We start from the raw sequence: 26,141 nt of genomic DNA, 5'->3' as shown, positions 1-26,141 counted from the left end.
ATCCCTTTCCAGTTCATAAACGTGGTGATTGCGTGTTCACACGCACGTGTGAGGTGTGCCTCCTGCTGTGTCGGCACATCCCCCGCGTGACGTGAAACCATGATTGGGGGGGGCGGTTTGCGATGAAAGTCACGCCAGGTCCCCGGGAGAGTTCGTGAGCCTGATAACTGCGCGCGTGCGGAGGAAAACAGGGGGCAGGGGGGGGGGTTGGAAGCGAAGCAAGGAAGAAGGAGCGAGCGAGCGAGCTAGCGGGGGGGGGGGGAGGGGGGGGCGGGGACGGGGCGGGAGGAGGGAGACGAAAAGAAAAGAGTGGAGAAGTCCGCGAGGACGGAGCCCTCTGGCGGTGACCGCTGGCATAGCGTCGAGGAGCCCGGCCCCGGCCGCGGTCCCGCCGAGACTGAGTGTGACGGGGACATCTGGTCGACCCCGCGTACCGCGGCGTCCGCGCGCGGCGCCGGCGGGGGCGCGAGCGCGGAGACAGCGGGTCCCCGCCGTCCTACCCTCACGGGGGCCCGCCGGCCTCCTGGTCGACCCCGACTCTCGGGGAAAGAAGGGCGGGGGGGACCGGCCGGTCCCCCGACCGGAGGGCCACCCCTTCCGCCCCCGCGGCGACGGAGAGGGCCGCGGCGGCCAGACCGGCGCGGCCCCTCCCCCGCCGGCGCCTCGGTCGCCCCGTCTCCCCCACCCACCGACCATCGCGCTCCTCCCGGGAACCCCGGTCCCAGCCCGGAGGACGAGCCCCGGCGGGTCGCGCGGGGAGGAGGCCGCGTGGTGGGGGTCGGGGTCCACCCCGAGGCGTGACTCCGGGCGCGGCCTGGAGGGGAGGGGAGGGGAGGGCCGCCCCCTCCACCTTCCCCGGCGCCCCCGACCGACACACCGCGTGCCCGCGCGCGCACCCCCCCCCCCGCCCCGCCTTAGCCCTGGCGCGGGAGGGGCCGAGGCAGCGCGGAGGGCCGGAGCGACGGGAGGGGCCGAGGAGGCGGTGACCGACGGACCCGGGGAGACCCGCGCCCCGAGGGGCCGCCGCCGGCCGGCCGGACGCGCGCGCGCGCGCACCCGCCCGCCGGGACAAACCCTTGTGTCGAGGGCTGACTTTCAGTAGATCGCAGCCAGGGAGCTGCTCTGCTGCGTACGAAACCCCGACCCAGAAGCAGGTCGTCTACGAATGGTTTAGCACCAGGTTCCCCACGAACGTGCGTTGCGTGACGGGCGAGGGGGCGGCCGCCCTTCCGGCCGCACCCCGTTTCCCAGGACGAGGGGCGCTCTAACTCACAGACTCACCCAGAGCAACCTCCCGCCCGCCCTGCAAGCTCCATTCACCGTGAGTGCCCTGGCCGGGTAGGTGTCCCACTGCACAAAGACCTATCAGACCGCATTTCTTCCATTATTATAAGTAGTCATACATTCTTTTAGGACCGTAGCCGTAGGGTACACCTCCAGGCACAGTTGCGGGGGGGGGGGGGAGAGGAGGGAAGAGGCCATTCTTCACGTATCGTTGGGTAGCACCGGGGCAGGGGAGGCAGTTTCCTCCTGCTCCTCCTCGTCCCCCTTCTCCCTGGATTTGCTTCTTCCTGGTTTTTTCTTTATTCCTCTCCCAGTTCCCCCTTCCATCGTCTTGACGGATTTGGATGAGACCTAGACATTTTCTATGTCAGGCTTTACTCATCCCGAGGGAGGAGGAGAAAAGTAAGCCGCCTACCATGACACAATGGAACGGAAGCTTGTGAGCCACTGACTGCTGTGGCATTCTGACACTTGGTGTTTTTCAGGACATTCTATATTTCCGCTATCCCACTAGAATATATCCCCTTGATCACTCCCGTGTACCCCCATCCCAGCTTTTTCGTGAGCCACCCTCAACGGCCGTGACAATGTGGTGCGGGGACTCCCTCCGTCTGGTGCCTTACACTCGCACATTTGGGGTTTCGTATCAGGATAGCAAAGTGATCGCCTTTCAATAACCTGGCTGGCCACGGTGGCTCATGCCTGTGACCCCAGCAACTTGGGAGGCAGAGACGGGAGCATGACTTGAGCCCAGCAGCCGGAGACCAGCCTGGGTAACACGATGAGACCTCGTCTCTACCAACAAAATATAAAAAAAGAAAAATTATGCCTGGTGTGGCAGCATCTGCCTATAGTCCCAACTGCTCACAAGGCTGAGGCAGAGAGGATCACTTAAGCCCTGGATTTGGAGCTTGCCGTGAGCTACAATCAGGCCAAGGCGGCCTGGCTGGGAGAGGACAGAGTGAAAGGAATCCTGTCTCAAAAAAAAAAAAAAAAAAAAAAAAAAAGACAGAAAAAGAAAAGAGGAAAGAAAGTAAAAAGAAAAGAAGACCGACGACACAGCTTAGAAGTCTCGGTGTTACCGAAAACTCGGCCGCTTGCCCACGAGGCAAATAGCGAGGACAAGCTGTGTGAGGAGGAAGGAAAGAGGGAGTCTATTTGGCCGGTAAAGGAGGAAATCAGGTAGACCTTCCCATCTCAAACCCCCAAACTTCCCGAACAGAGGGCTAGGCAGAAATAGAGAGCTTTTAAAGGGCGCGGGAGGCGGGGGATGGGGGTGGGTAGGGATGGGTGGGGGGAGCGTGTGGTTCTCAGCTTTAGCAATGATTGAGGTTAATGATTTCAATGGTCCAGGCTCTGCCAAAAGCAAAGCCTGTGAACTCTGCCGGCCACCCACCTGGGGGGCAGGGGACCCCTTGGGAGTTTTAAGAAAAGATTTAACCTGCCGTGGGGACATAGGCCAGACTACGAGTTCCCAGAAGTTGGGGGGGTTGGGGGAGGAGAGCGTAAAAGGACAGAACATCTTTCTGTCCCTTTTTGGTTTCTTCTTTTTTCCCCCCTAGGTGCCAAAAGATATGAGCCCGGTGCCGAAAAGAAATAGGTATGGGCGCCCACGTGCACACGCAGAGATTATACGATCGAATACGTCGTGTTCACAGTGTTTCCGAGTCGAGGAAACTGGAAGATGATGGGGGAAGGATCACGGGCAACTTCGTATTTCTTCCAGGACAGGAAAATGGACCCGAAGAGAAAAACGCATCGTTCTCGGCGTAGGATAAAACGCTACGTCTTGTTATATAATATGAGGCATTCTGTGATTTAAATTTTTATCCGAGATGATATTCAGTAAGCCTACAAAACAAGATAAAACACAGACAAACACAAGGGTAAAAAAAAAAAAAAACCTAGGGGCACAGGCCTATGGTCCCGGGAGGAGGCAGGGAGCGGGAGGAGGGGCCCCTCCCGCAGACAACAGGGCGGGTGGGCGGAGAGCCGCCAGAGGCGAGGGCTGCCTCGGGCGGGGCCCAGAGCTGCGGGCCCAGGAAGAAGGGAGTGGGACCGGTCGTGCTCTACTCCCCGCCGCTGATCCGAACCACGCCCCGCCCTCCAGCCCCCACCCCGCCCCGGGGAGTCAGCTCTTAAACTCCCAACGTCACCTGGCTTTCCGCGATCACGATGGCTGATCAGAGTGGCCGCTAGGTGACACCCGACAACCGGTGCCAGTGTCAGCCTGAAAAGAAGGGACCCTATGACGGGGGTGGGGAGGGGTGGGGGTGGGGCGCACAGTGGGCGGCCCGGTCAGCTCCCCTTCCTCCTTGGAGCGGATCGGATCATCTGGAACTTTATCCCGAGAGGAGAGAGTGACACTGGGTGTGTGCTAGGAGCCGGCGGGTTGGGACGGGGACCTACCCGAGAGGGAAGTCGAGTACAGGGAGTTTCACAGTTGACCCACTGACGATCTCAAGGCCCGGACAGTAGAAGCGTGGCAATATCTGTCACCGTGGAATGAACACTTGGCACCAAAGACCTTTGTCTTTGCTGGCCCCCTGTGCCCAGGGGGACACGTGGCCAGAATCTGACATCCTAAATGTCTTCTTAGAAAGAATTGGGGGGTGGGGGTGGGGGCGGGGGAGAGAGACAGAGAGAGAAAAGAAAGGGGCAAGAAACGGCTGCCACGAAACTATCAGAACAGACAAGCGATCGATGGGGCCTATCCGGTTAAGTTCTTTCCCTACCCAGAGAACGACTTAACATAGCTGGTGTCACTGCAGTCGGGCCACGTTCCGGTATATGCATGTACACCGACACACACACAGACGCACGCACACACACACACACACACACACACACACACACACAAACACACACACACATAAAATTAGTCGGGCATGCTGGCGCATGCCTGTAGTCCCAGATACTCGGGAGACTGAGGCAGTAGGATCGCTGAAGCCCAGGAGTTTGAGGTTGCGGTGAGCTAGGCTGCCACCACGGCACTCAGTCTAGCCCGGGCAACAGAGGGAGTCTCTGCCTCAACAACAACAAAAAAGAAATCCCCCAATCGAACAAGGTATAGAAAAATTATGGTGGTGGTCGTGGTGGTGGCGGTGTGGGGGTAGGGGGGCGGGGGGGCTGCTGGTGTGGGGGGTGCCGGTGCCGGTGCAGTGGTCACCGTCCTACTACTAAAAGGGAGAGCAGAATCAAGTTCTGGGACATAAAGTTCATACTGGAGCCACCGGTGGAGCGAGGGAATGTTTCTTCTACAGGACCAGTATTTCCTTTGCTGCCCCCTCCCCCAATGCCATAAATAATGTGTCGATGAGGACGTACACACCGTTGTCCCTGGTTGTGGGTCGGGGGTGGGGGTGGGGGTGGGGGCGGGGGCGTCGCAGGGGGTAAAGTCAAAGCGATGTTTTTGTAATAAAGAGACATACGGCCCCCCGGGATACAGGCTGGGGACTTCACCCGTCAGCTCTAGGGAGTAACACAGGCAAGCAGTGCTCACCGTCAGTCTTAACTAATTAAAAGAAAAAAAAATAGAAAATAGAAAAAACGGCCGGGCGCAGTGGCTCCCGCCTGTAATCCTAGCACTCTGGGAGGCCGTGGCGGCAGGATCGCTCAAGGTCAGGAGTTGGAGACCAGCCTCAGCAAGAGCGAGACACCGCCGCCGCCCCGCCCCGCCCCTCCCCGTCCCTACAAAGAGAGAGAAATAAATTATCTGGAAAATTAAAAATAGATATAAACAACCTTAGCCGGGCACGGTGGCACGTGCCGGTATTCCCAGGTATTCGGGAGGCTGAGGCAGAAGGATCGCTTAAGTCGAGGAGTTTGAGGTTGCCGTGAGCTAGACTGACGCCACGCCACTCTAGCGAGGGCAACAGAACGAGACCCTGTGAGAAAGAAAAGAAGAAAGAGAAAGAAAAGAAAGAGAGAGAGAGAGACAGAGGGAGAGAAGGAGACAGGGCGAGAGTGACAGAGACAGAAAGGGAGGGAGGGAAGAGTAGGAGGAGGAGAGGGAGAGGGGGAGAGAGAGAGAGAGGGAGGGAGGGAGGGAAGAGAAGGAGGAGGAGAGGGAGAGGGGGAGAGAGAGAGAGAGGGAGAGGGAGAAGAAGAGGGCGAGGGGGAGGGGGGGAGAGAGACACGGGGGAGAGAGAGAGGGAGAGAGAGGGAGGGAGGGGGGGAGAGAGAGAGACAGAGAGAGGGAGGGAGAGAGAGAGAGAGAGAGAGAGAAGAAAACTATTAAAAATTCGGTACCAGATCCATCGGTCGGTACTCTGAAGCGTGACGATCGGGTGTTCCCGTGCACGTGTGAGATGTGTCTTCTCCCTCACGCCGCGTTTCTCACACACACACACCCACCCACACACACACACATCACCCATGTGCCGCGAAAAAAGCAACAAAAAGAGAGAAAGAGATGAAAAAGGGAGAATGGAAACAGGGAAAAAGAGGAAGGAAGAAAGAAGTTTTGAACAAAAGAGACCAAAGTCACAGCGAGAAGGAAGAATACTGAGCGCGGAGCGACACCTAGTGACCACACCGTCAAGGGCACACTACGGCCCCAATTGGCCAGAGACATCTGGTGGACCCCAGGGCACTGCGCGAAGGGAAGCCGAGGGCAACCTGTGGCGGACCCGGGCCACGGCGTCTGCAGGCGATTACCAGGCGGCCACAGGAGGCCGGGGAAACTCATTCTCAGCGGGGGGTGGAGGGAGGGGAAGTGATCGCAAAGTCACACCCGACAGATCCCTTTCCAGTTCATAAACGTGGTGATTGCGTGTTCACACGCACGTGTGAGGTGTGCCTCCTGCTGTGTCGGCACATCCCCCGCGTGACGTGAAACCATGATTGGGGGGGGCGGTTTGCGATGAAAGTCACGCCAGGTCCCCGGGAGAGTTCGTGAGCCTGATAACTGCGCGCGTGCGGAGGAAAACAGGGGGCAGGGGGGGGGGTTGGAAGCGAAGCAAGGAAGAAGGAGCGAGCGAGCGAGCTAGCGGGGGGGGGGGGAGGGGGGGGGCGGGGACGGGGCGGGAGGAGGGAGACGAAAAGAAAAGAGTGGAGAAGTCCGCGAGGACGGAGCCCTCTGGCGGTGACCGCTGGCATAGCGTCGAGGAGCCCGGCCCCGGCCGCGGTCCCGCCGAGACTGAGTGTGACGGGGACATCTGGTCGACCCCGCGTACCGCGGCGTCCGCGCGCGGCGCCGGCGGGGGCGCGAGCGCGGAGACAGCGGGTCCCCGCCGTCCTACCCTCACGGGGGCCCGCCGGCCTCCTGGTCGACCCCGACTCTCGGGGAAAGAAGGGCGGGGGGGACCGGCCGGTCCCCCGACCGGAGGGCCACCCCTTCCGCCCCCGCGGCGACGGAGAGGGCCGCGGCGGCCAGACCGGCGCGGCCCCTCCCCCGCCGGCGCCTCGGTCGCCCCGTCTCCCCCACCCACCGACCATCGCGCTCCTCCCGGGAACCCCGGTCCCAGCCCGGAGGACGAGCCCCGGCGGGTCGCGCGGGGAGGAGGCCGCGTGGTGGGGGTCGGGGTCCACCCCGAGGCGTGACTCCGGGCGCGGCCTGGAGGGGAGGGGAGGGGAGGGCCGCCCCCTCCACCTTCCCCGGCGCCCCCGACCGACACACCGCGTGCCCGCGCGCGCACCCCCCCCCCGCCCCGCCTTAGCCCTGGCGCGGGAGGGGCCGAGGCAGCGCGGAGGGCCGGAGCGACGGGAGGGGCCGAGGAGGCGGTGACCGACGGACCCGGGGAGACCCGCGCCCCGAGGGGCCGCCGCCGGCCGGCCGGACGCGCGCGCGCGCGCACCCGCCCGCCGGGACAAACCCTTGTGTCGAGGGCTGACTTTCAGTAGATCGCAGCCAGGGAGCTGCTCTGCTGCGTACGAAACCCCGACCCAGAAGCAGGTCGTCTACGAATGGTTTAGCACGAGGTTCCCCACGAACGTGCGTTGCGTGACGGGCGAGGGGGCGGCCGCCCTTCCGGCCGCACCCCGTTTCCCAGGACGAGGGGCGCTCTAACTCACAGACTCACCCAGAGCAACCTCCCGCCCGCCCTGCAAGCTCCATTCACCGTGAGTGCCCTGGCCGGGTAGGTGTCCCACTGCACAAAGACCTATCAGACCGCATTTCTTCCATTATTATAAGTAGTCATACATTCTTTTAGGACCGTAGCCGTAGGGTACACCTCCAGGCACAGTTGCGGGGGGGGGGGAGAGGAGGGAAGAGGCCATTCTTCACGTATCGTTGGGTAGCACCGGGGCAGGGGAGGCAGTTTCCTCCTGCTCCTCCTCGTCCCCCTTCTCCCTGGATTTGCTTCTTCCTGGTTTTTTCTTTATTCCTCTCCCAGTTCCCCCTTCCATCGTCTTGACGGATTTGGATGAGACCTAGACATTTTCTATGTCAGGCTTTACTCATCCCGAGGGAGGAGGAGAAAAGTAAGCCGCCTACCATGACACAATGGAACGGAAGCTTGTGAGCCACTGACTGCTGTGGCATTCTGACACTTGGTGTTTTTCAGGACATTCTATATTTCCGCTATCCCACTAGAATATATCCCCTTGATCACTCCCGTGTACCCCCATCCCAGCTTTTTCGTGAGCCACCCTCAACGGCCGTGACAATGTGGTGCGGGGACTCCCTCCGTCTGGTGCCTTACACTCGCACATTTGGGGTTTCGTATCAGGATAGCAAAGTGATCGCCTTTCAATAACCTGGCTGGCCACGGTGGCTCATGCCTGTGACCCCAGCAACTTGGGAGGCAGAGACGGGAGCATGACTTGAGCCCAGCAGCCGGAGACCAGCCTGGGTAACACGATGAGACCTCGTCTCTACCAACAAAATATAAAAAAAGAAAAATTATGCCTGGTGTGGCAGCATCTGCCTATAGTCCCAACTGCTCACAAGGCTGAGGCAGAGAGGATCACTTAAGCCCTGGATTTGGAGCTTGCCGTGAGCTACAATCAGGCCAAGGCGGCCTGGCTGGGAGAGGACAGAGTGAAAGGAATCCTGTCTCAAAAAAAAAAAAAAAGACAGAAAAAGAAAAGAGGAAAGAAAGTAAAAAGAAAAGAAGACCGACGACACAGCTTAGAAGTCTCGGTGTTACCGAAAACTCGGCCGCTTGCCCACGAGGCAAATAGCGAGGACAAGCTGTGTGAGGAGGAAGGAAAGAGGGAGTCTATTTGGCCGGTAAAGGAGGAAATCAGGTAGACCTTCCCATCTCAAACCCCCAAACTTCCCGAACAGAGGGCTAGGCAGAAATAGAGAGCTTTTAAAGGGCGCGGGAGGCGGGGGATGGGGGTGGGTAGGGATGGGTGGGGGGAGCGTGTGGTTCTCAGCTTTAGCAATGATTGAGGTTAATGATTTCAATGGTCCAGGCTCTGCCAAAAGCAAAGCCTGTGAACTCTGCCGGCCACCCACCTGGGGGGCAGGGGACCCCTTGGGAGTTTTAAGAAAAGATTTAACCTGCCGTGGGGACATAGGCCAGACTACGAGTTCCCAGAAGTTGGGGGGGTTGGGGGAGGAGAGCGTAAAAGGACAGAACATCTTTCTGTCCCTTTTTGGTTTCTTCTTTTTTCCCCCCTAGGTGCCAAAAGATATGAGCCCGGTGCCGAAAAGAAATAGGTATGGGCGCCCACGTGCACACGCAGAGATTATACGATCGAATACGTCGTGTTCACAGTGTTTCCGAGTCGAGGAAACTGGAAGATGATGGGGGAAGGATCACGGGCAACTTCGTATTTCTTCCAGGACAGGAAAATGGACCCGAAGAGAAAAACGCATCGTTCTCGGCGTAGGATAAAACGCTACGTCTTGTTATATAATATGAGGCATTCTGTGATTTAAATTTTTATCCGAGATGATATTCAGTAAGCCTACAAAACAAGATAAAACACAGACAAACACAAGGGTAAAAAAAAAAAAAAACCTAGGGGCACAGGCCTATGGTCCCGGGAGGAGGCAGGGAGCGGGAGGAGGGGCCCCTCCCGCAGACAACAGGGCGGGTGGGCGGAGAGCCGCCAGAGGCGAGGGCTGCCTCGGGCGGGGCCCAGAGCTGCGGGCCCAGGAAGAAGGGAGTGGGACCGGTCGTGCTCTACTCCCCGCCGCTGATCCGAACCACGCCCCGCCCTCCAGCCCCCACCCCGCCCCGGGGAGTCAGCTCTTAAACTCCCAACGTCACCTGGCTTTCCGCGATCACGATGGCTGATCAGAGTGGCCGCTAGGTGACACCCGACAACCGGTGCCAGTGTCAGCCTGAAAAGAAGGGACCCTATGACGGGGGTGGGGAGGGGTGGGGGTGGGGCGCACAGTGGGCGGCCCGGTCAGCTCCCCTTCCTCCTTGGAGCGGATCGGATCATCTGGAACTTTATCCCGAGAGGAGAGAGTGACACTGGGTGTGTGCTAGGAGCCGGCGGGTTGGGACGGGGACCTACCCGAGAGGGAAGTCGAGTACAGGGAGTTTCACAGTTGACCCACTGACGATCTCAAGGCCCGGACAGTAGAAGCGTGGCAATATCTGTCACCGTGGAATGAACACTTGGTACCAAAGACCTTTGTCTTTGCTGGCCCCCTGTGCCCAGGGGGACACGTGGCCAGAATCTGACATCCTAAATGTCTTCTTAGAAAGAATTTGGGGGTGGGGGTGGGGGCGGGGGAGAGAGACAGAGAGAGAAAAGAAAGGGGCAAGAAACGGCTGCCACGAAACTATCAGAACAGACAAGCGATCGATGGGGCCTATCCGGTTAAGTTCTTTCCCTACCCAGAGAACGACTTAACATAGCTGGTGTCACTGCAGTCGGGCCACATTCCGGTATATGCATGTACACCGACACACACACAGACGCACGCACGCACACACACACACACACACACACACACACACACACACACACATAAAATTAGTCGGGCATGCTGGCGCATGCCTGTAGTCCCAGATACTCGGGAGACTGAGGCAGTAGGATCGCTGAAGCCCAGGAGTTTGAGGTTGCGGTGAGCTAGGCTGCCACCACGGCACTCAGTCTAGCCCGGGCAACAGAGGGAGACTCTGCCTCAACAACAACAAAAAAGAAATCCCCCAATCGAACAAGGTATAGAAAAATTATGGTGGTGGTCGTGGTGGTGGCGGTGTGGGGGTAGGGGGGCGGGGGGGCTGCTGGTGTGGGGGGTGCCGGTGCCGGTGCAGTGGTCACCGTCCTACTACTAAAAGGGAGAGCAGAATCAAGTTCTGGGACATAAAGTTCATACTGGAGCCACCGGTGGAGCGAGGGAATGTTTCTTCTACAGGACCAGTATTTCCTTTGCTGCCCCCTCCCCCAATGCCATAAATAATGTGTCGATGAGGACGTACACACCGTTGTCCCTGGTTGTGGGTCGGGGGTGGGGGTGGGGGTGGGGGCGGGGGCGTCGCAGGGGGTAAAGTCAAGCGATGTTTTTGTAATAAAGAGACATACGGCCCCCCGGGATACAGGCTGGGGACTTCACCCGTCAGCTCTAGGGAGTAACACAGGCAAGCAGTGCTCACCGTCAGTCTTAACTAATTAAAAGAAAAAAAAATAGAAAATAGAAAAAACGGCCGGGCGCAGTGGCTCCCGCCTGTAATCCTAGCACTCTGGGAGGCCGTGGCGGCAGGATCGCTCAAGGTCAGGAGTTGGAGACCAGCCTCAGCAAGAGCGAGACACCGCCGCCGCCCCGCCCCGCCCCTCCCCGTCCCTACAAAGAGAGAGAAATAAATTATCTGGAAAATTAAAAATAGATATAAACAACCTTAGCCGGGCACGGTGGCACGTGCCGGTATTCCCAGGTATTCGGGAGGCTGAGGCAGAAGGATCGCTTAAGTCGAGGAGTTTGAGGTTGCTGTGAGCTAGACTGACGCCACGCCACTCTAGCGAGGGACACAGAACGAGACCCTGTGAGAAAGAAAAGAAGAAAGAGAAAGAAAAGAAAGAGAGAGAGAGAGACAGAGGGAGAGAAGGAGACAGGGCGAGAGTGACAGAGACAGAAAGGGAGGGAGGGAAGAGTAGGAGGAGGAGAGGGAGAGGGGGGGAGAGAGAGAGAGAGGGAGGGAGGGAGGGAAGAGAAGGAGGAGGAGAGGGAGAGGGGGAGAGAGAGGGAGAGGGAGAGGGAGAAGAAGAGGGCGAGGGGGAGGGGGGGAGAGAGACACGGGGGAGAGAGAGAGGGAGAGAGAGGGAGGGAGGGGGGGAGAGAGAGAGACAGAGAGAGGGAGGGAGAGAGAGAGAGAGAGAGAAGAAAACTATTAAAAATTCGGTACCAGATCCATCGGTCGGTACTCTGAAGCGTGACGATCGGGTGTTCCCGTGCACGTGTGAGATGTGTCTTCTCCCTCACGCCGCGTTTCTCACACACACACACCCACCCACACACACACACATCACCCATGTGCCGCGAAAAAAGCAACAAAAAGAGAGAAAGAGATGAAAAAGGGAGAATGGAAACAGGGAAAAAGAGGAAGGAAGAAAGAAGTTTTGAACAAAAGAGACCAAAGTCACAGCGAGAAGGAAGAATACTGAGCGCGGAGCGACACCTAGTGACCACACCGTCAAGGGCACACTACGGCCCCAATTGGCCAGAGACATCTGGTGGACCCCAGGGCACTGCGCGAAGGGAAGCCGAGGGCAACCTGTGGCGGACCCGGGACACGGCGTCTGCAGGCGATTACCAGGCGGCCACAGGAGGCCGGGGAAACTCATTCTCAGCGGGGGGTGGGGGGAGGGGAAGTGATCGCAAAGTCACACCCGACAGATCCCTTTCCAGTTCATAAACGTGGTGATTGCGTGTTCACACGCACGTGTGAGGTGTGCCTCCTGCTGTGTCGGCACATCCCCCGCGTGACGTGAAACCATGATTGGGGGGGGCGGTTTGCGATGAAAGTCACGCCAGGTCCCCGGGAGAGTTCGTGAGCCTGATAACTGCGCGCGTGCGGAGGAAAACAGGGGGCGGGGGGGGGGGTTGGAAGCGAAGCAAGGAAGAAGGAGCGAGCGAGCGAGCTAGCGGGGGGGGGGGGAGGGGGGGGCGGGGACGGGGCGGGAGGAGGGAGACGAAAAGAAAAGAGTGGAGAAGTCCGCGAGGACGGAGCCCTCTGGCGGTGACCGCTGGCATAGCGTCGAGGAGCCCGGCCCCGGCCGCGGTCCCGCCGAGACTGAGTGTGACGGGGACATCTGGTCGACCCCGCGTACCGCGGCGTCCGCGCGCGGCGCCGGCGGGGGGCGCGAGCGCGGAGACAGCGGGTCCCCGCCGTCCTACCCTCACGGGGGCCCGCCGGCCTCCTGGTCGACCCCGACTCTCGGGGGAAAGAAGGGCGGGGGGGGACCGGCCGGTCCCCCGACCGGAGGGCCACCCCTTCCGCCCCCGCGGCGACGGAGAGGGCCGCGGCGGCCAGACCGGCGCGGCCCCTCCCCCGCCGGCGCCTCGGTCGCCCCGTCTCCCCCACCCACCGACCATCGCGCTCCTCCCGGGAACCCCGGTCCCAGCCCGGAGGACGAGCCCCGGCGGGTCGCTCGGGGAGGAGGCCGCGTGGTGGGGGTCGGGGTCCACCCCGAGGCGTGACTCCGGGCGCGGCCTGGAGGGGAGGGGAGGGGAGGGCCGCCCCCTCCACCTTCCCCGGCGCCCCCGACCGACACACCGCGTGCCCGCGCGCGCACCCCCCCCCGCCCCGCCTTAGCCCTGGCGCGGGAGGGGCCGAGGCAGCGCGGAGGGCCGGAGCGACGGGAGGGGCCGAGGAGGCGGTGACCGACGGACCCGGGGAGACCCGCGCCCCGAGGGGCCGCCGCCGGCCGGCCGGACGCGCGCGCGAGCGCGCACCCGCCCGCCGGGACAAACCCTTGTGTCGAGGGCTGACTTTCAGTAGATCGCAGCCAGGGAGCTGCTCTGCTGCGTACGAAACCCCGACCCAGAAGCAGGTCGTCTACGAATGGTTTAGCACCAGGTTCCCCACGAACGTGCGTTGCGTGACGGGCGAGGGGGCGGCCGCCCTTCCGGCCGCACCCCGTTTCCCAGGACGAGGGGCGCTCTAACTCACAGACTCACCCAGAGCAACCTCCCGCCCGCCCTGCAAGCTCCATTCACCGTGAGTGCCCTGGCCGGGTAGGTGTCCCACTGCACAAAGACCTATCAGACCGCATTTCTTCCATTATTATAAGTAGTCATACATTCTTTTAGGACCGTAGCCGTAGGGTACACCTCCAGGCACAGTTGCGGGGGGGGGGGAGAGGAGGGAAGAGGCCATTCTTCACGTATCGTTGGGTAGCACCGGGGCAGGGGAGGCAGTTTCCTCCTGCTCCTCCTCGTCCCCCTTCTCCCTGGATTTGCTTCTTCCTGGTTTTTTCTTTATTCCTCTCCCAGTTCCCCCTTCCATCGTCTTGACGGATTTGGATGAGACCTAGACATTTTCTATGTCAGGCTTTACTCATCCCGAGGGAGGAGGAGAAAAGTAAGCCGCCTACCATGACACAATGGAACGGAAGCTTGTGAGCCACTGACTGCTGTGGCATTCTGACACTTGGTGTTTTTCAGGACATTCTATATTTCCGCTATCCCACTAGAATATATCCCCTTGATCACTCCCGTGTACCCCCATCCCAGCTTTTTCGTGAGCCACCCTCAACGGCCGTGACAATGTGGTGCGGGGACTCCCTCCGTCTGGTGCCTTACACTCGCACATTTGGGGTTTCGTATCAGGATAGCAAAGTGATCGCCTTTCAATAACCTGGCTGGCCACGGTGGCTCATGCCTGTGACCCCAGCAACTTGGGAGGCAGAGACGGGAGCATGACTTGAGCCCAGCAGCCGGAGACCAGCCTGGGTAACACGATGAGACCTCGTCTCTACCAACAAAATATAAAAAAAGAAAAATTATGCCTGGTGTGGCAGCATCTGCCTATAGTCCCAACTGCTCACAAGGCTGAGGCAGAGAGGATCACTTAAGCCCTGGATTTGGAGCTTGCCGTGAGCTACAATCAGGCCAAGGCGGCCTGGCTGGGAGAGGACAGAGTGAAAGGAATCCTGTCTCAAAAAAAAAAAAAAAAAAAAAAAAAAAGACAGAAAAAGAAAAGAGGAAAGAAAGTAAAAAGAAAAGAAGACCGACGACACAGCTTAGAAGTCTCGGTGTTACCGAAAACTCGGCCGCTTGCCCACGAGGCAAATAGCGAGGACAAGCTGTGTGAGGAGGAAGGAAAGAGGGAGTCTATTTGGCCGGTAAAGGAGGAAATCAGGTAGACCTTCCCATCTCAAACCCCCAAACTTCCCGAACAGAGGGCTAGGCAGAAATAGAGAGCTTTTAAAGGGCGCGGGAGGCGGGGGATGGGGGTGGGTAGGGATGGGTGGGGGGAGCGTGTGGTTCTCAGCTTTAGCAATGATTGAGGTTAATGATTTCAATGGTCCAGGCTCTGCCAAAAGCAAAGCCTGTGAACTCTGCCGGCCACCCACCTGGGGGGCAGGGGACCCCTTGGGAGTTTTAAGAAAAGATTTAACCTGCCGTGGGGACATAGGCCAGACTACGAGTTCCCAGAAGTTGGGGGGGTTGGGGGAGGAGAGCGTAAAAGGACAGAACATCTTTCTGTCCCTTTTTGGTTTCTTCTTTTTTCCCCCCTAGGTGCCAAAAGATATGAGCCCGGTGCCGAAAAGAAATAGGTATGGGCGCCCACGTGCACACGCAGAGATTATACGATCGAATACGTCGTGTTCACAGTGTTTCCGAGTCGAGGAAACTGGAAGATGATGGGGGAAGGATCACGGGCAACTTCGTATTTCTTCCAGGACAGGAAAATGGACCCGAAGAGAAAAACGCATCGTTCTCGGCGTAGGATAAAACGCTACGTCTTGTTATATAATATGAGGCATTCTGTGATTTAAATTTTTATCCGAGATGATATTCAGTAAGCCTACAAAACAAGATAAAACACAGACAAACACAAGGGTAAAAAAAAAAAAAAACCTAGGGGCACAGGCCTATGGTCCCGGGAGGAGGCAGGGAGCGGGAGGAGGGGCCCCTCCCGCAGACAACAGGGCGGGTGGGCGGAGAGCCGCCAGAGGCGAGGGCTGCCTCGGGCGGGGCCCAGAGCTGCGGGCCCAGGAAGAAGGGAGTGGGACCGGTCGTGCTCTACTCCCCGCCGCTGATCCGAACCACGCCCCGCCCTCCAGCCCCCACCCCGCCCCGGGGAGTCAGCTCTTAAACTCCCAACGTCACCTGGCTTTCCGCGATCACGATGGCTGATCAGAGTGGCCGCTAGGTGACACCCGACAACCGGTGCCAGTGTCAGCCTGAAAAGAAGGGACCCTATGACGGGGGTGGGGAGGGGTGGGGGTGGGGCGCACAGTGGGCGGCCCGGTCAGCTCCCCTTCCTCCTTGGAGCGGATCGGATCATCTGGAACTTTATCCCGAGAGGAGAGAGTGACACTGGGTGTGTGCTAGGAGCCGGCGGGTTGGGACGGGGACCTACCCGAGAGGGAAGTCGAGTACAGGGAGTTTCACAGTTGACCCACTGACGATCTCAAGGCCCGGACAGTAGAAGCGTGGCAATATCTGTCACCGTGGAATGAACACTTGGTACCAAAGACCTTTGTCTTTGCTGGCCCCCTGTGCCCAGGGGGACACGTGGCCAGAATCTGACATCCTAAATGTCTTCTTAGAAAGAATTTGGGGGTGGGGGTGGGGGCGGGGGAGAGAGACAGAGAGAGAAAAGAAAGGGGCAAGAAACGGCTGCCACGAAACTATCAGAACAGACAAGCGATCGATGGGGCCTATCCGGTTAAGTTCTTTCCCTACCCAGAGAACGACTTAACATAGCTGGTGTCACTGCAGTCGGGCCACATTCCGGTATATGCATGTACACCGACACACACACAGACGCACGCACGCACACACACACACACACACACACACACACACACACAAACACACACACACATAAAATTAGTCGGGCATGCTGGCGCATGCCTGTAGTCCCAGATACTCGGGAGACTGAGGCAGTAGGATCGCTGAAGCCCAGGAGTTTGAGGTTGCGGTGAGCTAGGCTGCCACCACGGCACTCAGTCTAGCCCGGGCAACAGAGGGAGACTCTGCCTCAACAACAACAAAAAAGAAATCCCCCAATCGAACAAGGTATAGAAAAATTATGGTGGTGGTCGTGGTGGTGGCGGTGTGGGGGTAGGGGGGCGGGGGGGCTGCTGGTGTGGGGGGTGCCGGTGCCGGTGCAGTGGTCACCGTCCTACTACTAAAAGGGAGAGCAGAATCAAGTTCTGGGACATAAAGTTCATACTGGAGCCACCGGTGGAGCGAGGGAATGTTTCTTCTACAGGACCAGTATTTCCTTTGCTGCCCCCTCCCCCAATGCCATAAATAATGTGTCGATGAGGACGTACACACCGTTGTCCCTGGTTGTGGGTCGGGGGTGGGGGTGGGGGTGGGGGCGGGGGCGTCGCAGGGGGTAAAGTCAAGCGATGTTTTTGTAATAAAGAGACATACGGCCCCCCGGGATACAGGCTGGGGACTTCACCCGTCAGCTCTAGGGAGTAACACAGGCAAGCAGTGCTCACCGTCAGTCTTAACTAATTAAAAGAAAAAAAAATAGAAAATAGAAAAAACGGCCGGGCGCAGTGGCTCCCGCCTGTAATCCTAGCACTCTGGGAGGCCGTGGCGGCAGGATCGCTCAAGGTCAGGAGTTGGAGACCAGCCTCAGCAAGAGCGAGACACCGCCGCCGCCCCGCCCCGCCCCTCCCCGTCCCTACAAAGAGAGAGAAATAAATTATCTGGAAAATTAAAAATAGATATAAACAACCTTAGCCGGGCACGGTGGCACGTGCCGGTATTCCCAGGTATTCGGGAGGCTGAGGCAGAAGGATCGCTTAAGTCGAGGAGTTTGAGGTTGCTGTGAGCTAGACTGACGCCACGCCACTCTAGCGAGGGACACAGAACGAGACCCTGTGAGAAAGAAAAGAAGAAAGAGAAAGAAAAGAAAGAGAGAGAGAGAGACAGAGGGAGAGAAGGAGACAGGGCGAGAGTGACAGAGACAGAAAGGGAGGGAGGGAAGAGTAGGAGGAGGAGAGGGAGAGGGGGGGAGAGAGAGAGAGAGGGAGGGAGGGAGGGAAGAGAAGGAGGAGGAGAGGGAGAGGGGGAGAGAGAGGGAGAGGGAGAGGGAGAAGAAGAGGGCGAGGGGGAGGGGGGGAGAGAGACACGGGGGAGAGAGAGAGGGAGAGAGAGGGAGGGAGGGGGGGAGAGAGAGAGACAGAGAGAGGGAGGGAGAGAGAGAGAGAGAGAGAAGAAAACTATTAAAAATTCGGTACCAGATCCATCGGTCGGTACTCTGAAGCGTGACGATCGGGTGTTCCCGTGCACGTGTGAGATGTGTCTTCTCCCTCACGCCGCGTTTCTCACACACACACACCCACCCACACACACACACATCACCCATGTGCCGCGAAAAAAGCAACAAAAAGAGAGAAAGAGATGAAAAAGGGAGAATGGAAACAGGGAAAAAGAGGAAGGAAGAAAGAAGTTTTGAACAAAAGAGACCAAAGTCACAGCGAGAAGGAAGAATACTGAGCGCGGAGCGACACCTAGTGACCACACCGTCAAGGGCACACTACGGCCCCAATTGGCCAGAGACATCTGGTGGACCCCAGGGCACTGCGCGAAGGGAAGCCGAGGGCAACCTGTGGCGGACCCGGGTCACGGCGTCTGCAGGCGATTACCAGGCGGCCACAGGAGGCCGGGGAAACTCATTCTCAGCGGGGGGTGGGGGGAGGGGAAGTGATCGCAAAGTCACACCCGACAGATCCCTTTCCAGTTCATAAACGTGGTGATTGCGTGTTCACACGCACGTGTGAGGTGTGCCTCCTGCTGTGTCGGCACATCCCCCGCGTGACGTGAAACCATGATTGGGGGGGGCGGTTTGCGATGAAAGTCACGCCAGGTCCCCGGGAGAGTTCGTGAGCCTGATAACTGCGCGCGTGCGGAGGAAAACAGGGGGCGGGGGGGGGGTTGGAAGCGAAGCAAGGAAGAAGGAGCGAGCGAGCGAGCTAGCGGGCGGGGGGGGGGGGAGGGGGGGGCGGGGACGGGGCGGGAGGAGGGAGACGAAAAGAAAAGAGTGGAGAAGTCCGCGAGGACGGAGCCCTCTGGCGGTGACCGCTGGCATAGCGTCGAGGAGCCCGGCCCCGGCCGCGGTCCCGCCGAGACTGAGTGTGACGGGGACATCTGGTCGACCCCGCGTACCGCGGCGTCCGCGCGCGGCGCCGGCGGGGGCGCGAGCGCGGAGACAGCGGGTCCCCGCCGTCCTACCCTCACGGGGGCCCGCCGGCCTCCTGGTCGACCCCGACTCTCGGGGGAAAGAAGGGCGGGGGGGACCGGCCGGTCCCCCGACCGGAGGGCCACCCCTTCCGCCCCCGCGGCGACGGAGAGGGCCGCGGCGGCCAGACCGGCGCGGCCCCTCCCCCGCCGGCGCCTCGGTCGCCCCGTCTCCCCCACCCACCGACCATCGCGCTCCTCCCGGGAACCCCGGTCCCAGCCCGGAGGACGAGCCCCGGCGGGTCGCGCGGGGAGGAGGCCGCGTGGTGGGGGTCGGGGTCCACCCCGAGGCGTGACTCCGGGCGCGGCCTGGAGGGGAGGGGAGGGGAGGGCCGCCCCCTCCACCTTCCCCGGCGCCCCCGACCGACACACCGCGTGCCCGTGCGCGCACCCCCCCCCCCGCCCCGCCTTAGCCCTGGCGCGGGAGGGGCCGAGGCAGCGCGGAGGGCCGGAGCGACGGGAGGGGCCGAGGAGGCGGTGACCGACGGACCCGGGGAGACCCGCGCCCCGAGGGGCCGCCGCCGGCCGGCCGGACGCGCGCGCGCGCGCACCCGCCCGCCGGGACAAACCCTTGTGTCGAGGGCTGACTTTCAGTAGATCGCAGCCAGGGAGCTGCTCTGCTGCGTACGAAACCCCGACCCAGAAGCAGGTCGTCTACGAATGGTTTAGCACCAGGTTCCCCACGAACGTGCGTTGCGTGACGGGCGAGGGGGCGGCCGCCCTTCCGGCCGCACCCCGTTTCCCAGGACGAGGGGCGCTCTAACTCACAGACTCACCCAGAGCAACCTCCCGCCCGCCCTGCAAGCTCCATTCACCGTGAGTGCCCTGGCCGGGTAGGTGTCCCACTGCACAAAGACCTATCAGACCGCATTTCTTCCATTATTATAAGTAGCCATACATTCTTTTAGGACCGTAGCCGTAGGGTACACCTCCAGGCACAGTTGCGGGGGGGGGGGGGAGAGGAGGGAAGAGGCCATTCTTCACGTATCGTTGGGTAGCACCGGGGCAGGGGAGGCAGTTTCCTCCTGCTCCTCCTCGTCCCCCTTCTCCCTGGATTTGCTTCTTCCTGGTTTTTTCTTTATTCCTCTCCCAGTTCCCCCTTCCATCGTCTTGACGGATTTGGATGAGACCTAGACATTTTCTATGTCAGGCTTTACTCATCCCGAGGGAGGAGGAGAAAAGTAAGCCGCCTACCATGACACAATGGAACGGAAGCTTGTGAGCCACTGACTGCTGTGGCATTCTGACACTTGGTGTTTTTCAGGACATTCTATATTTCCGCTATCCCACTAGAATATATCCCCTTGATCACTCCCGTGTACCCCCATCCCAGCTTTTTCGTGAGCCACCCTCAACGGCCGTGACAATGTGGTGCGGGGACTCCCTCCGTCTGGTGCCTTACACTCGCACATTTGGGGTTTCGTATCAGGATAGCAAAGTGATCGCCTTTCAATAACCTGGCTGGCCACGGTGGCTCATGCCTGTGACCCCAGCAACTTGGGAGGCAGAGACGGGAGCATGACTTGAGCCCAGCAGCCGGAGACCAGCCTGGGTAACACGATGAGACCTCGTCTCTACCAACAAAATATAAAAAAAGAAAAATTATGCCTGGTGTGGCAGCATCTGCCTATAGTCCCAACTGCTCACAAGGCTGAGGCAGAGAGGATCACTTAAGCCCTGGATTTGGAGCTTGCCGTGAGCTACAATCAGGCCAAGGCGGCCTGGCTGGGAGAGGACAGAGTGAAAGGAATCCTGTCTCAAAAAAAAAAAAAAAAAAAAAAAGACAGAAAAAGAAAAGAGGAAAGAAAGTAAAAAGAAAAGAAGACCGACGACACAGCTTAGAAGTCTCGGTGTTACCGAAAACTCGGCCGCTTGCCCACGAGGCAAATAGCGAGGACAAGCTGTGTGAGGAGGAAGGAAAGAGGGAGTCTATTTGGCCGGTAAAGGAGGAAATCAGGTAGACCTTCCCATCTCAAACCCCCAAACTTCCCGAACAGAGGGCTAGGCAGAAATAGAGAGCTTTTAAAGGGCGCGGGAGGCGGGGGATGGGGGTGGGTAGGGATGGGTGGGGGGAGCGTGTGGTTCTCAGCTTTAGCAATGATTGAGGTTAATGATTTCAATGGTCCAGGCTCTGCCAAAAGCAAAGCCTGTGAACTCTGCCGGCCACCCACCTGGGGGGCAGGGGACCACTTGGGAGTTTTAAGAAAAGATTTAACCTGCCGTGGGGACATAGGCCAGACTACGAGTTCCCAAAAGTTGGGGGGGTTGGGGGAGGAGAGCGTAAAAGGACAGAACATCTTTCTGTCCCTTTTTGGTTTCTTCTTTTTTCCCCCCTAGGTGCCAAAAGATATGAGCCCGGTGCCGAAAAGAAATAGGTATGGGCGCCCACGTGCACACGCAGAGATATACGATCGAATACGTCGTGTTCACAGTGTTTCCGAGTCGAGGAAACTGGAAGATGATGGGGGAAGGATCACGGGCAACTTCGTATTTCTTCCAGGACAGGAAAATGGACCCGAAGAGAAAAACGCATCGTTCTCGGCGTAGGATAAAACGCTACGTCTTGTTATATAATATGAGGCATTCTGTGATTTAAATTTTTATCCGAGATGATATTCAGTAAGCCTACAAAACAAGATAAAAGAGAGACGAACACAAGGGTGAAAAAAAAAGAAAAAAACCTAGGGGCACAGGCCTATGGTCCCGGGAGGAGGCAGGGAGCGGGAGGAGGGGCGCCTCCCGCAGACAACAGGGCGGGTGGGCGGAGAGCCGCCAGAGGCGAGGGCTGCCTCGGGCGGGGCCCAGAGCTGCGGGCCCAGGAAGAAGGGAGTGGGACCGGTCGTGCTCTACTCCCCGCCGCTGATCCGAACCACGCCCCGCCCTCCAGCCCCCACCCCGCCCCGGGGAGTCAGCTCTTAAACTCCCAACGTCACCTGGCTTTCCGCGATCACGATGGCTGATCAGAGTGGCCGCTAGGTGACACCCGACAACCGGTGCCAGTGTCAGCCTGAAAAGAAGGGACCCTATGACGGGGGTGGGGAGGGGTGGGGGTGGGGCGCACAGTGGGCGGCCCGGTCAGCTCCCCTTCCTCCTTGGAGCGGATCGGATCATCTGGAACTTTATCCCGAGAGGAGAGAGTGACACTGGGGTGTGTGCTAGGAGCCGGCGGGTTGGGACGGGGACCTACCCGAGAGGGAAGTCGAGTACAGGGAGTTTCACAGTTGACCCACTGACGATCTCAAGGCCCGGACAGTAGAAGCGTGGCAATATCTGTCACCGTGGAATGAACACTTGGCGACCAAAGACCTTTGTCTTTGCTGGCCCCCTGTGCCCAGGGGGACACGTGGCCAGAATCTGACATCCTAAATGTCTTCTTAGAAAGAATTGGGGGGTGGGGGTGGGGGCGGGGGAGAGAGACAGAGAGAGAGAAAAGAAAGGGCAAGAAACGGCTGCCACGAAACTATCAGAACAGACAAGCGATCGATGGGGCCTATCCGGTTAAGTTCTTTCCCTACCCAGAGAACGACTTAACATAGCTGGTGTCACTGCAGTCGGGCCACGTTCCGGTATATGCATGTACACCGACACACACACAGACGCACGCACACACACACACACACACACACACACACACACACAAACACACACACACATAAAATTAGTCGGGCATGCTGGCGCATGCCTGTAGTCCCAGATACTCGGGAGACTGAGGCAGTAGGATCGCTGAAGCCCAGGAGTTTGAGGTTGCGGTGAGCTAGGCTGCCACCACGGCACTCAGTCTAGCCCGGGCAACAGAGGGAGTCTCTGCCTCAACAACAACAAAAAAGAAATCCCCCAATCGAACAAGGTATAGAAAAATTATGGTGGTGGTCGTGGTGGTGGCGGTGTGGGGGTAGGGGGGCGGGGGGGCTGCTGGTGTGGGGGGTGCCGGTGCCGGTGCAGTGGTCACCGTCCTACTACTAAAAGGGAGAGCAGAATCAAGTTCTGGACATAAAGTTCATACTGGAGCCACCGGTGGAGCGAGGGAATGTTTCTTCTACAGGACCAGTATTTCCTTTGCTGCCCCCTCCCCCAATGCCATAAATAATGTGTCGATGAGGACGTACACACCGTTGTCCCTGGTTGTGGGTCGGGGGTGGGGGTGGGGGTGGGGGCGGGGGCGTCGCAGGGGGTAAAGTCAAAGCGATGTTTTTGTAATAAAGAGACATACGGCCCCCCGGGATACAGGCTGGGGACTTCACCCGTCAGCTCTAGGGAGTAACACAGGCAAGCAGTGCTCACCGTCAGTCTTAACTAATTAAAAAAAAAAAAAATAGAAAATAGAAAAAACGGCCGGGCGCAGTGGCTCCCGCCTGTAATCCTAGCACTCTGGGAGGCCGTGGCGGCAGGATCGCTCAAGGTCAGGAGTTGGAGACCAGCCTCAGCAAGAGCGAGACACCGCCGCCGCCCCGCCCCGCCCCTCCCCGTCCCTACAAAGAGAGAGAAATAAATTATCTGGAAAATTAAAAATAGATATAAACAACCTTAGCCGGGCACGGTGGGCACGTGCCGGTATTCCCAGGTATTCGGGAGGCTGAGGCAGAAGGATCGCTTAAGTCGAGGAGTTTGAGGTTGCCGTGAGCTAGACTGACGCCACGCCACTCTAGCGAGGGCAACAGAACGAGACCCTGTGAGAAAGAAAAGAAGAAAGAGAAAGAAAAGAAAGAGAGAGAGAGAGACAGAGGGAGAGAAGGAGACAGGGCGAGAGTGACAGAGACAGAAAGGGAGGGAGGGAAGAGTAGGAGGAGGAGAGGGAGAGGGGGAGAGAGAGAGAGAGAGGAGGGAGGGAGGGAGAGGAAGGAGGAGGAGGAGAGGGAGAGGGGGAGAGAGAGAGAGAGGGAGAGGGAGAAGAAGAGGGCGAGGGGGAGGGGGGAGAGAGACACGGGGGAGAGAGAGAGGGAGAGAGAGGGAGGGAGGGGGGGAGAGAGAGAGACAGAGAGAGGGAGGGAGAGAGAGAGAGAGAGAGAGAGAAGAAAACTATTAAAAATTCGGTACCAGATCCATCGGTCGGTACTCTGAAGCGTGACGATCGGGTGTTCCCGTGCACGTGTGAGATGTGTCTTCTCCCTCACGCCGCGTTTCTCACACACACACACCCCACCCACACACACACACATCACCCATGTGCCGCGAAAAAAAGCAACAAAAAGAGAGAAAGAGATGAAAAAGGGAGAATGGAAACAGGGAAAAAGAGGAAGGAAGAAAGAAGTTTTGAACAAAAGAGACCAAAGTCACAGCGAGAAGGAAGAATACTGAGCGCGGAGCGACACCTAGTGACCACACCGTCAAGGGCACACTACGGCCCCAATTGGCCAGAGACATCTGGTGGACCCCAGGGCACTGCGCGAAGGGAAGCCGAGGGCAACCTGTGGCGGACCCGGGCCACGGCGTCTGCAGGCGATTACCAGGCGGCCACAGGAGGCCGGGGAAACTCATTCTCAGCGGGGGGTGGAGGGAGGGGAAGTGATCGCAAAGTCACACCCGACAGATCCCTTTCCAGTTCATAAACGTGGTGATTGCGTGTTCACACGCACGTGTGAGGTGTGCCTCCTGCTGTGTCGGCACATCCCCCGCGTGACGTGAAACCATGATTGGGGGGGGCGGTTTGCGATGAAAGTCACGCCAGGTCCCCGGGAGAGTTCGTGAGCCTGATAACTGCGCGCGTGCGGAGGAAAACAGGGGGCAGGGGGGGGGGTTGGAAGCGAAGCAAGGAAGAAGGAGCGAGCGAGCGAGCTAGCGGGGGGGGGGGGAGGGGGGGGCGGGGGACGGGGCGGGAGGAGGGAGACGAAAAGAAAAGAGTGGAGAAGTCCGCGAGGACGGAGCCCTCTGGCGGTGACCGCTGGCATAGCGTCGAGGAGCCCCGGCCCCGGCCGCGGTCCCGCCGAGACTGAGTGTGACGGGGGACATCTGGTCGACCCCGCGTACCGCGGCGTCCGCGCGCGGCGCCGGCGGGGGGCGCGAGCGCGGAGACAGCGGGTCCCCGCCGTCCTACCCTCACGGGGGCCCGCCGGCCTCCTGGTCGACCCCGACTCTCGGGGGAAAGAAGGGCGGGGGGGGACCGGCCGGTCCCCCGACCGGAGGGCCACCCCTTCCGCCCCCGCGGCGACGGAGAGGGCCGCGGCGGCCAGACCGGCGCGGCCCCTCCCCCGCCGGCGCCTCGGTCGCCCCGTCTCCCCCACCCACCGACCATCGCGCTCCTCCCGGGAACCCCGGTCCCAGCCCGGAGGACGAGCCCCGGCGGGTCGCGCGGGGAGGAGGCCGCGTGGTTGGGGGTCGGGGTCCACCCCGAGGCGTGACTCCGGGCGCGGCCTGGAGGGGAGGGGAGGGGAGGGCCGCCCCCTCCACCTTCCCCGGCGCCCCCGACCGACACACCGCGTGCCCGCGCGCGCACCCCCCCCCCGCCCCGCCTTAGCCCTGGCGCGGGAGGGGCCGAGGCAGCGCGGAGGGCCGGAGCGACGGGAGGGGCCGAGGAGGCGGTGACCGACGGACCCGGGGAGACCCGCGCCCCGAGGGGCCGCCGCCGGCCGGCCGGGACGCGCGCGCGCGCGCACCCGCCCGCCGGGACAAACCCTTGTGTCGAGGGCTGACTTTCAGTAGATCGCAGCCAGGGAGCTGCTCTGCTGCGTACGAAACCCCGACCCAGAAGCAGGTCGTCTACGAATGGTTTAGCACCAGGTTCCCCACGAACGTGCGTTGCGTGACGGGCGAGGGGGCGGCCGCCCTTCCGGCCGCACCCCGTTTCCCAGGACGAGGGGCGCTCTAACTCACAGACTCACCCAGAGCAACCTCCCGCCCGCCCTGCAAGCTCCATTCACCGTGAGTGCCCTGGCCGGGTAGGTGTCCCACTGCACAAAAGACCTATCAGACCGCATTTCTTCCATTATTATAAGTAGTCATACATTCTTTTAGGACCGTAGCCGTAGGGTACACCTCCAGGCACAGTTGCGGGGGGGGGGGGAGAGGAGGGAAGAGGCCATTCTTCACGTATCGTTGGGTAGCACCGGGGCAGGGGAGGCAGTTTCCTCCTGCTCCTCCTCGTCCCCCTTCTCCCTGGATTTGCTTCTTCCTGGTTTTTTCTTTATTCCTCTCCCAGTTCCCCCTTCCATCGTCTTGACGGATTTGGATGAGACCTAGACATTTTCTATGTCAGGCTTTACTCATCCCGAGGGAGGAGGAGAAAAGTAAGCCGCCTACCATGACACAATGGAACGGAAGCTTGTGAGCCACTGACTGCTGTGGCATTCTGACACTTGGTGTTTTTCAGGACATTCTATATTTCCGCTATCCCACTAGAATATATCCCCTTGATCACTCCCGTGTACCCCCATCCCAGCTTTTTCGTGAGCCACCCTCAACGGCCGTGACAATGTGGTGCGGGGACTCCCTCCGTCTGGTGCCTTACACTCGCACATTTGGGGTTTCGTATCAGGATAGCAAAGTGATCGCCTTTCAATAACCTGGCTGGCCACGGTGGCTCATGCCTGTGACCCCAGCAACTTGGGAGGCAGAGACGGGAGCATGACTTGAGCCCAGC

At 59.7% G+C, this 26,141-nt stretch overlaps 5 pseudogenes; all 5 read left to right on the top strand.

Moving 5' to 3' along the window:
• Nucleotides 1–92, top strand: LOC123629115 (annotated as a pseudogene).
• Nucleotides 93–6,026: 5,934 nt separating this feature from the next.
• On the top strand, nt 6,027–6,118 carry LOC123629114 (annotated as a pseudogene).
• Nucleotides 6,119–12,031: 5,913 nt separating this feature from the next.
• LOC123629113 lies at nt 12,032–12,123 on the top strand (annotated as a pseudogene).
• A 5,936-nt stretch (nt 12,124–18,059) lies between these two features.
• LOC123629112 lies at nt 18,060–18,151 on the top strand (annotated as a pseudogene).
• Nucleotides 18,152–24,095: 5,944 nt separating this feature from the next.
• LOC123629111 lies at nt 24,096–24,187 on the top strand (annotated as a pseudogene).
• Nucleotides 24,188–26,141: the final 1,954 nt, after the last annotated feature.

This window comes from Lemur catta, chromosome Y, assembly GCF_020740605.2.
Source record: "Lemur catta isolate mLemCat1 chromosome Y, mLemCat1.pri, whole genome shotgun sequence".
NCBI lineage: Eukaryota > Metazoa > Chordata > Mammalia > Primates > Lemuridae > Lemur > Lemur catta.
The sequence above is the reverse complement of the archived record's forward strand: the minus strand, read 5'-3'. Positions and strand labels throughout refer to the sequence as shown.